This window comes from Dipodomys merriami, unplaced genomic scaffold, assembly GCF_024711535.1.
Source record: "Dipodomys merriami isolate MVZ:Mamm:240054 unplaced genomic scaffold, mDipMer1.0.p SCAF_81, whole genome shotgun sequence".
NCBI lineage: Eukaryota > Metazoa > Chordata > Mammalia > Rodentia > Heteromyidae > Dipodomys > Dipodomys merriami.
This window is the reverse complement of record NW_027206413.1, coordinates 3822830-3831913: the sequence shown is the minus strand read 5'-3', so window position 1 is coordinate 3831913 and position 9084 is coordinate 3822830. Positions and strand designations below refer to the sequence as shown.

General features: G+C 43.9%; 1 long non-coding RNA gene across 2 annotated transcripts; it reads left to right on the top strand.

The window, feature by feature from the left end:
- The first annotated feature begins 584 nt into the window (after positions 1-584).
- On the top strand, positions 585-6825 carry LOC138819693 (uncharacterized). Of its 2 annotated transcripts, none has more exons than XR_011369579.1 (5): positions 585-630; positions 1250-1806; positions 2675-2755; positions 3533-3691; positions 6716-6825. It is a non-coding gene; the product is annotated as an uncharacterized lncRNA (long non-coding RNA). The 2 variants fall into 2 exon arrangements; XR_011369578.1 differs by lacking the exon at positions 6716-6825 and adding an exon at positions 4169-4260.
- The last annotated feature ends 2259 nt before the right edge of the window (positions 6826-9084 follow it).

Genomic DNA, 9084 nt, shown 5'->3' with positions numbered 1-9084 from the left:
GCATGCATGAGGCCCTGGGTTTGATTCCTCAGCACCCCATAAGCAGAAAAAGCCGGAAGTGGCGCTGTGGCTCAAGTGGTAGAGCGCTAGCCTTGAGCTGAAGAGCTGAGGCCCCATGACTGACAAAAAAAGAAAAGAAAAGAAAAAGAAAAGTAAAGAAGAAAGACATGCAATTTATACAGACTAAAACAAATAAGCCCACTGTTTCCTTATACTTCACAATATAAAGCAAGTTTAGGGTACATGTAATCGTTTTGTTTTCCCTTTGTGGAAATTTGTTGCCAATGGGATGGTCTTGGGGTGAGGATCTAACGCAGATCAAATGGTTCTGAATCCGAGGGATCCTACGAAGCACTGTCCATCACAGTTGTCTTTTAAAGAACCATTACAACCCTCATTTTATGGATGGGAAAACAGGATTTTAAAGCAGATTCAACAATGTGCTCAAGAGTAGGTAGCTAATCGTTGATAGAGCCAGAATGCTGGAGATCCTAGTGTTCTGTCTCTCCTTTCTCCATCACTGAAGAGAAGAGAAAGGAAAATGGCTAGCTTCCACTAGACAAGAAGACCGAGAGGATTCTATGGTTTGGGCAGCCAGAGCACAGAAGGAAGGAGATCAAGGGGGATGAGGTGGGTTTCACAGACCGCCCTCTTCCTCCTCTGCCTTACCGTCTCTCCCAAGGACCCATCCCTGGGGGAGGCGCTTGGCCCGGAATGTAACCCTGAGCACGGTTGGTTTGAAGGAGGAGGGCGCATGCGGCATGGGTTGGAGTTGGAATCCGCATTTGTGTTCAGGCAGCGAGATCAGGGGCCATAAACATCCTGTGTGGCAGGGTGAGCTAGAGGGGAGAGGGAAGTGGGGTGAGGGGCAATGTATCACGGCTCCCACATTGTTACCATTTTGGCTTGTTTGCTATTTCCGTAACAAAATGTTTCTATTAAAGGAAAACAACTTCAATAATTAATAGGGAATGTTATCTTTTATTAAAAACTCTACCAACAATAAGAAAATCAACAGAATACACCCTCTGAATAAATAACCTCGCCAAGCTTAAGTTTAAAAAAAAAAAAGATCTTAGCGCAAAAGCATTCTGGTCAGACAAAACTGAGAGTGTTTTGTAGACTCACTGTTGCGTGTAGATTATTTTTTTTGGTAATTAAGAAATTAAAGCAGAAAGATAAGAGAATCTTGGCTCCAGTGAGGTCATAATTCACGGGGAGCCCTGGATTCTTATCACTTTCCCTGCAGGCTCTTCTGACACTGGCATCTTCCATTTATCAGTCCTGAGGAAGGGGAAGCATCAAAGACTCTGGGGACTTGGAAGGAGCCCCGACTTTGGGCACGACCTTTGAAGGTGTCACCGTCCAACAGAAGCCCTGCTGACTCTCTCACCAGAGAGAGGGAAATCAAGCCCAGGACTGAAGACCTGCGCCGCAAGGCCAACCAGAGCAGCCATATTTTTAAAAAAAAGATGAAATTCTCTTTCTTCTGAGCTCTTTTTATGATTATTTCCTGCAACCTATTTTGAGCAGAACGGCTGAGGAGCAGTTTGATGAAGGAAAGGAACGAGGAAACTACGTTGTTGAAGATGTAAAAAATAGGTTTCTCAGAGTCTCCTAACCTACCTGCCTAGCTGAAATTGAAGGCAGCCTTGAACTAATGTGGCTCACGCCTGTCATCCTAGCTACTCAGGAGGCTGAGACCTGAGGATCAGGGTTCGAAGCCAGCGTGAGCTGCTTCTCTCCAAGTTAATCAAAAAGCTGAAAGGAGAGCTGAGGCTCAAGGAGCGAAAAGGCCAAGCAACGGTGAGAGGCCCTCACGCAAACCCTAGGATCCGCACAAAAACAACCAACAGCAAACCACCACAAATTACTGGATTGACATGGAGAAGGACATTGGTTGGCAGGGATGGCATACATCTCTGAATTAGACATAGGATGCGACTAGATGCATCACGACAAAATTTCAGAGCTCGGCTGGGTGCTGGTGCTCACGCCTGGAATCTTAGCTACTTAGGAAGCTGAGATCTGATGATCATGGCTCAAACCCAGCCCGGGCAAGAAACTCCGTGAGACCCTTATATCCAATTGAACACACACACACACAAAACAAACACAAACTGAGCTGTGGCTCAGTGGTTGAGTACGTGCTTGGAGCAGTAAAGCTCAGAGACAGGGCCCAGAGCCTGAGTTCAAGGCCCAGGACTGGCACACAAAATATTCAAATCTCAAACCAGTTCCAGTGTCAATGCCTTTTCCCAAACCAAGGTTTTATTAGTGGCGATTCTCCACTTTCGTTGCCAGAGCTCCTTACTGCAGGCTGCCTGGTGCAACCCAGAGGGGAAGGGACTGGACCTTACCTCAAGTCTTGCTCCAAAGATCATTGAGCAGTGTCCTGCACAAAGCATGGTAGTGGCCACACACCGTCCTCTGCTCTGCAGTGACTACCGACTCAGCTGTGTGACACACTAATCTGTAGGCTCCTGGGCGGGGAGTAAGGGGTGCTGACAACAACACCCCATGTCGTTTTCAGAGCATGGGGTCCACATCTGATACCTGAGGGGTTTTGCATGGCCTGGGGTGGGGGTGGGGGTGCGGGTTGAACCAGAAACCTTTGGAAATGATTTGGAATATTTGTGGTATTGTTGTGTAAATGCACATTGTTTTCTTCTAGGTGAGAGGATTCCCAAACGTTCGCAGAATCCAAGAAGATTGATCCCTGTTTTAGAAGTGGGGAGGTGGGGATTAAACTCAGGTACTGTCCTTGATCTTTTCTCTCAAGGCTAGTGCTCTATCACTTGAGCCACAGCTCTACTTCTGGCTTTCTGGTGATAGAGATAAGAGTCTTAGAGACCTTCTTGCCCAGTCTGGCTTTGAATCACAATCCTCAGATCTCAGCCTCCTGAGTAGCTAGGATTACAGGTGTGAGTCACTGGGACATGGCTAGATTTATTCTTTTTATTCATGCTAAAATTTTAGCTTATTTTTGTAATAAATGATCAATCTCTCTATCACTCCTACACATCAGGGCCAAGGAAAAGTGAGACCCTCAGGAGCCAATTTGTCTTAAGTTTAAATATTTAAGGATTAATTAATTAGTTAAATATTTCTACTTCCTGATTTTCCTCTCACAAAGGAGGTTTAGTAGAGCAAGCAGATTAATGTAATTTTTACTTTAGATTTTTCAATCTTTGACCTGATCACAGTTAAGATTTTCCAACTATATGATAAACAGTTTAGTCTACAAATACCTTACATCTCACCAAACACCCCCGAAAGATGAGGAAAAAAGTAGAATTTTAAGCCTCATTCATGATCATTTCCAAGGGGGAATCATGTCGCTTTTCATAGGTTTTGAGAATCTTGGACCACAAAGCCAGAGAAAGCTAATCAGGCTTTTATCATTAGCTATGGAAAGGAGTTGCAGATTATTCCGTATAAATAATGCTTAATATGCAGGGAAGTTCCTTCTCCCTAAACTTTCTTCAGATATAAAATTGCTCCCTAATTAAGAGTCAAAATTTTAAAGCAGGACTAATTAAGGCCCGTGTTGTTATCGAGAAAGACGGCAGATCTGGGGGCATTGATTCACACCAAGCAACAGCCATTAGCACACAGAATCCAAACCTGCGGGGAAGGAAGAACACAAACCCGGAACTTAAATAAGATTCAGAGTGCTTCTAAAAATGCTGTAAGTCAATATTTAATCAATCAGAACAAATCTGTTGTTGTATAAAAATTTAAACACACAAAATGAACACCTTGAGACACTTTTGGAATATATAAAGCAAAGAATTTCCAAATAAACACGACATGAGCGTGTGAATGACGGCCTGGTGTCAGGGGCGGCGGGCAGCAGCCGGTGTAGACAAAGCGTGATAGGGCCATAGATCACAGTAATAACATTTGCAATAAACAATAACAGAACAAAGCCGACATCTATAAGAATCCCATGAGGAGTTTACGTTATCCATAATTTCTCTTTACATTTGAGAAACTATGGCAGGAAAAGCCATTACCTTCAATGGCACCAATTAATTTCTGCAACTTTTAATGACATTTTTTCCAAGTAAAACCTCACATAATGCCCTGGGCATATGATTGATAGTAGCTTAGGTTTGATTTGTACTGGATTCCTGATTTTCTTCTTCTTCTTCTTTTTTTAAAGTATTTTTAAAGAGTCCCTCTGCACTCAATCAAGCAATCAACATGAAATACTCAGATTCTCCCTCGAAAAGTACAAGAAAACAGAAAAGACAATGTGGCTTCCTACACGGCTGGTGTTATTTAAGTAATTTTCTGGATGATGGATCATAGAGATTTTTATTTCCAAGAGAAAATGACGCTTGTTCTATTCAGTATGTCTGCCCTTAAATATGGGTTTGTGATACTCAATTTCCCTCATTGACTTTCATAAACTCTATATATCCTAGAAAACACCCCAAGTTCTTATCAATGAAAAGATTTCAACTGCACCCAAGAACATGTTTTTAGAGGGCATGGTGAAGTGAACCCTTGGTTAGCATGGGGTTTGCTGGAACTTTCTTTCTCTTTGACCCTAAAATCTCTCATTAAAATTTGCAGGAATAGTTTACAAGATAGATCAACAACCTACAATAGAATGCACTTAGGCTTGGACACCCAAGGTATCTAATATTTAGAATGGCTTTCTGTATGGAAAGCACAGCCGCCTGGAAAAAAAGTGCTATAGCACGTGTGCAGTGACATGCTCCAAAGCAAAAATGACCCAGTGGAGACCAAACACTGCCTGGAACCATGCATCAAGAGCGATCACCAAGAGAACGTGGTGAAGGCATTTGCTCCATAAATATTCATTGAGCATCTATTACAGTCCAGACACTGTGGTAGTCTGGTGTTTACAAGATTATAAGCCACAGAGACAAGGGCAGGAAGACTGAACGGTTCACACAGACACAAAATGCAAAGTTGAGATTATCCAGTTTGCTCCCAATCCCAATTTATCAGTCATATGTATTTAATCCATCTGAAAGCAGTAACAACAAAGGGATGTAGAATTTTATAACTTACCAAATTAGAAATGAAAGATTGTCTTGTTAATTGGTGCTTTAGATATTGCCATTTCAATCATAGGGGTGTGTGTGTGTATGTGCGTGCATGTGTGTGTGTGTGTGTGTGTGTGTGTGTGTGTGTGTCTGTATGTGTGTGTGCTGTTCCTGGGGCTTGAATTCAAGGGCTGGATGCTATCTCTGAGCTTCTGTGCTCAAAGCTAGAGCTCTACCACTTGAGTCACAGCTCCACTTCCAGCATTTTTGGGTTTAATTGGAGATGGAAGTCTCATGGACATTCCTGTCTGGGCTGGCTTCAAAGCATGATCCTCAACTCTGTTTCCTGAGTAGTAAGGATTACAGGTATGAGCTACAGTGCCTGGCCCGACCACAGATTTGAACAGATTTTAACAACCACCGTTGTTAACAGTTTCAAGTGCACAGTTAAAGAAAGCTCAGTATCTACATAATGAGAAATGAAACACATCTTGCCTTGAAATTTCTGTAACTCTTCTAGAATTACCCAGAATTCCTGGTAAGGGTGCTCTAGAATTCTAGATTTCCCAGAAATCACCCAAACCCCAAAGCCCCTGCTGATGAATAAAGTTTGTGGGTGACAGAGAGCTTGATTAGAGATGATAAATTCAGGTGTCCCCCTAACTGTAAAAATGGTCACAGTACTGCTGTATGATTTTATATGATAGCAAGTCATGGGGTATGTTTTGATATATGCATTTAATGTAAAAGGAAGAAGAAAAATGATTCTTCAGATAGATAAACATGGACTTAACATACATTCGAACAATACACCACCTCTCAAGGTACAACCAAAAGTGAAATCAGGGACCCATGTTAGCAGCCGCATGAAAATGCCCAAGTGTTTACTGAAGAAAGAAGACACAGATAGATGATAGATAGATAGATAGATAGATAGATAGATAGATAGATAGATAGATAGATAGAGTGGAATATTACTCAGCCATATAAAGGAAGGAAATATTGATGCATGCCACAATGTGAATCAACCTTGAAGACCTTATTAAAAAAAACTAGTTACAAAAATACATATCTTATAACTTCAATTATATGGAGTATTTAGACAATTTATAGACAGAAAGGAGAAGAGTGGTTGGTTGCCATTGCTGGGTGGGAAATGATGGCTTGATGGGAAAAGAGTTTTATTGGGGAAACAGGAAATTTTTCTGGAGTTGAAAAAGGATAATGTTTCCTCAACAACATGAACATACTTGAAATACTTTAAATGGTAAACTTTGTTTACACACACACACACACACACACACACACACACACACACACACACACACACACACACACACATGTGTTGAGGAGAGGTTGGAAGCCAGAGCAGGAGGAAGTCAGTAAGACTCTGATTTCCCATTAACCACCAAAAAGCCAGAAGTGGAGCCGTGGCTCAAGTGGTAGAGTACCAGTCTTGAGCAAAACAAAACCAAAACCAAAGTAAGAACCCAAGTAAGAACATAATGCCATGAGTTCAACCCCTGTATCTGTGTGTGCACACACAGACACACACAGACACACAGACACACACACACACACACACACACACACACTGTCTTTTATGAAGCAATATGAAGTAATATTTGGTATTTTTAAGCAACAGTTATTATTTCTGTTCCCTTAACCAACAACCTTTTTTTTTTTCACAGACAAATGACTGGGGAATAATTCCTCATTCTCTTCCCATTAGCAGAGTTTAGCAGCGGGTGAACTCTGGCTTAGAAAAGGTATCAAGGATTTCAGAATTACACTCCATGGAGCCGAGGTATATATTTTTTCCCTTATGAAGTACAACGCTTACTTTGATTATTTCTATTTGAAAATAAATAGCCAAGTCTTCATTTCTCTAATCCTCTCTCAGATCAATCCCCAAGCAGCAAGGAATGAAATATTTGTTCTCTCTACTTCTTTACAGTTAGTTTTTCTTTAATTACCAGAAGCTCTCATTATAAATATGCTGTGAGTTTTCTGGCAGCTCTCGCAGGTACTTAGCCCACAGCTAGGTTGGTTGGTTCTCTATAGCTCTGTCCAGCTTCCTCCCACATCCTCCCAAAGATTGCTCCACCGGCATGCTGCAGAGGAGTGGCGTTTATAAGGGATAGCATACCTTCCTATAAGCATAGATACTGCGAAGCGACTACTTAAACCATGCTGGTTGTTATGGGCATAGAGTCTGCTGGGACGAATCCTAGAATCCTAGCCTGGCCAGCACAGTGAGGGGCTGGCGAGGTCGATACTGGGGGATGGGAGGAAGAGGCCAGTGTTCAGGGTCATGTTCCAGGCTCCATGACAGCGTCCGCAGACACGGCCCCTTCTCCAAACGCTGGTGCTGCTAACAGAGGGGCTATGGATGGATGGTGGGAAATGTGCTTTGTGGAATTTTGTGATTGAAACATTCCGGAGCAATACAGCCTCCAATATTGCTAGAAAAAGTCTTTCTCCTCTCTCTCCTTCCCTCCCTCCCTCCTTTCCCCTGCCTCTCTTTCTCTTCCTCTCTTCCTCTCTCTCCCTTTTACCCTCTCTCTTTTTAACTCTGTCTCTCTGGGCCAATAGTAGGACTTGAACTAAGGACCTGAGCACTGTTTCTTAGATGTATTATTATGATTATTATTTTATCTTCTCACTCAAGGCTAATACTCTATTACTTGAGCTATAGCTTTGCGTTGGGCTTTTGGCTGGTTACTTGGAGAGAAGAGTTTCCTGGACTTTCCTGCCAGGGCTGGCTTTGAACTGTGATCCGCAGAGCTCAGCCTCCTGAGTGGCTAGGATGACAGGCGTGAGCCCCTGGCTTGTCCATTTCTTTCTTTTTTTGGGGAGGGGTCTGGTTGTGGGGCCTGAACTCTGGGCCTGGGCGCTGTCCCTCAGCTCTTCAGCTCAAGGCTAGCGCTCTACCACTTGAGCCACAGCACCACTTCTGGCTTTTTTCTTTTTGCTTATGTGGTGCTGAGGAATCGAACCCAGGGCCTCAGGCATGCAAGGCAAGCGCTCTACCACTGAGCCACCTTCCCAGCCCCATGGCTTGTCCATTTCTTACTCTTCTTCCACAGTGCCTCCTACCGGTCTCTTACTATTGCACCTCTGAGATGGTTTTTCAACTTGACTGGACTGGGTGACGCCAGCTGATTAGCAAAGCCCACTTCCAGGGTTGTCTGTGAGGCGTTTCCAGACGATTAGAACACCGGGGCTCTGAGCGGATCCATGGATCACTCCACTGATGTGTTCAGAACTGGAACTGACTGTTGGGAGGTGGTGCAGGCCGCAGGGCAGCCTCTGGGTGTGTGTCTTTAAGGGCTTGTCCCCGCCCTCCCTGTACTCAGCATTTTCTAGCTTCCAGCCTTCAATTTGGCTTCTTGGCTCTTCCGGCCCTGGCTTTGCTTCCTGTCCTTACTGCGCACCTGGGCTGCCACAGGTCACTCTGTTCTGTTCCCCACGGCCTCCCGAGAGTGGGTTCTAGGCTCTGAAACTCTGAGCTGGGCTAGGCCACTCCTCCTCTTAAGAGGGTTTTTGCAGGTGTTTGTCACAAGCCCACCAAAGGAGCTAACACAATAACGTCACTATTTCAACAGCCTTCTCCATCTTGTCCGGGTCAGGAACTTCCGTTTATGATGGGGATTTCCTGAAAGATGGCAGCACTGGCCTAGCTTCTTGCTGTTTCTTAAGCACCGGAATGAGATGTAAGTCAAGGCTGGGAAGGTGGCTCAGTGGTAGAGCACTTGCCTCGCATGCATGAGGCCCAGGGTTCGATTCCTCAGCACCAGTAAACAGATAAAGCCGGAAGTGGCGCTGTGGCTTAAGTGGTAGAGCACTCGCCTTGAGTTGAAGAGCTGAGGGACAGCGCCCAGGCTCAGAGTTCAAGCTCCACGACAGATAAAAAAAAATAGCTCTCCTGTTCCCATATGACTTCTGCAAATGTGTTGGTTTTCACTCATGTACCTTGCCCTGAGTGACTCCTAGTCTTCTTCCCGATGGCTTTCAATGTGATCAAAGCCTATCATCACCAGAGATGAGTTATTAGAGT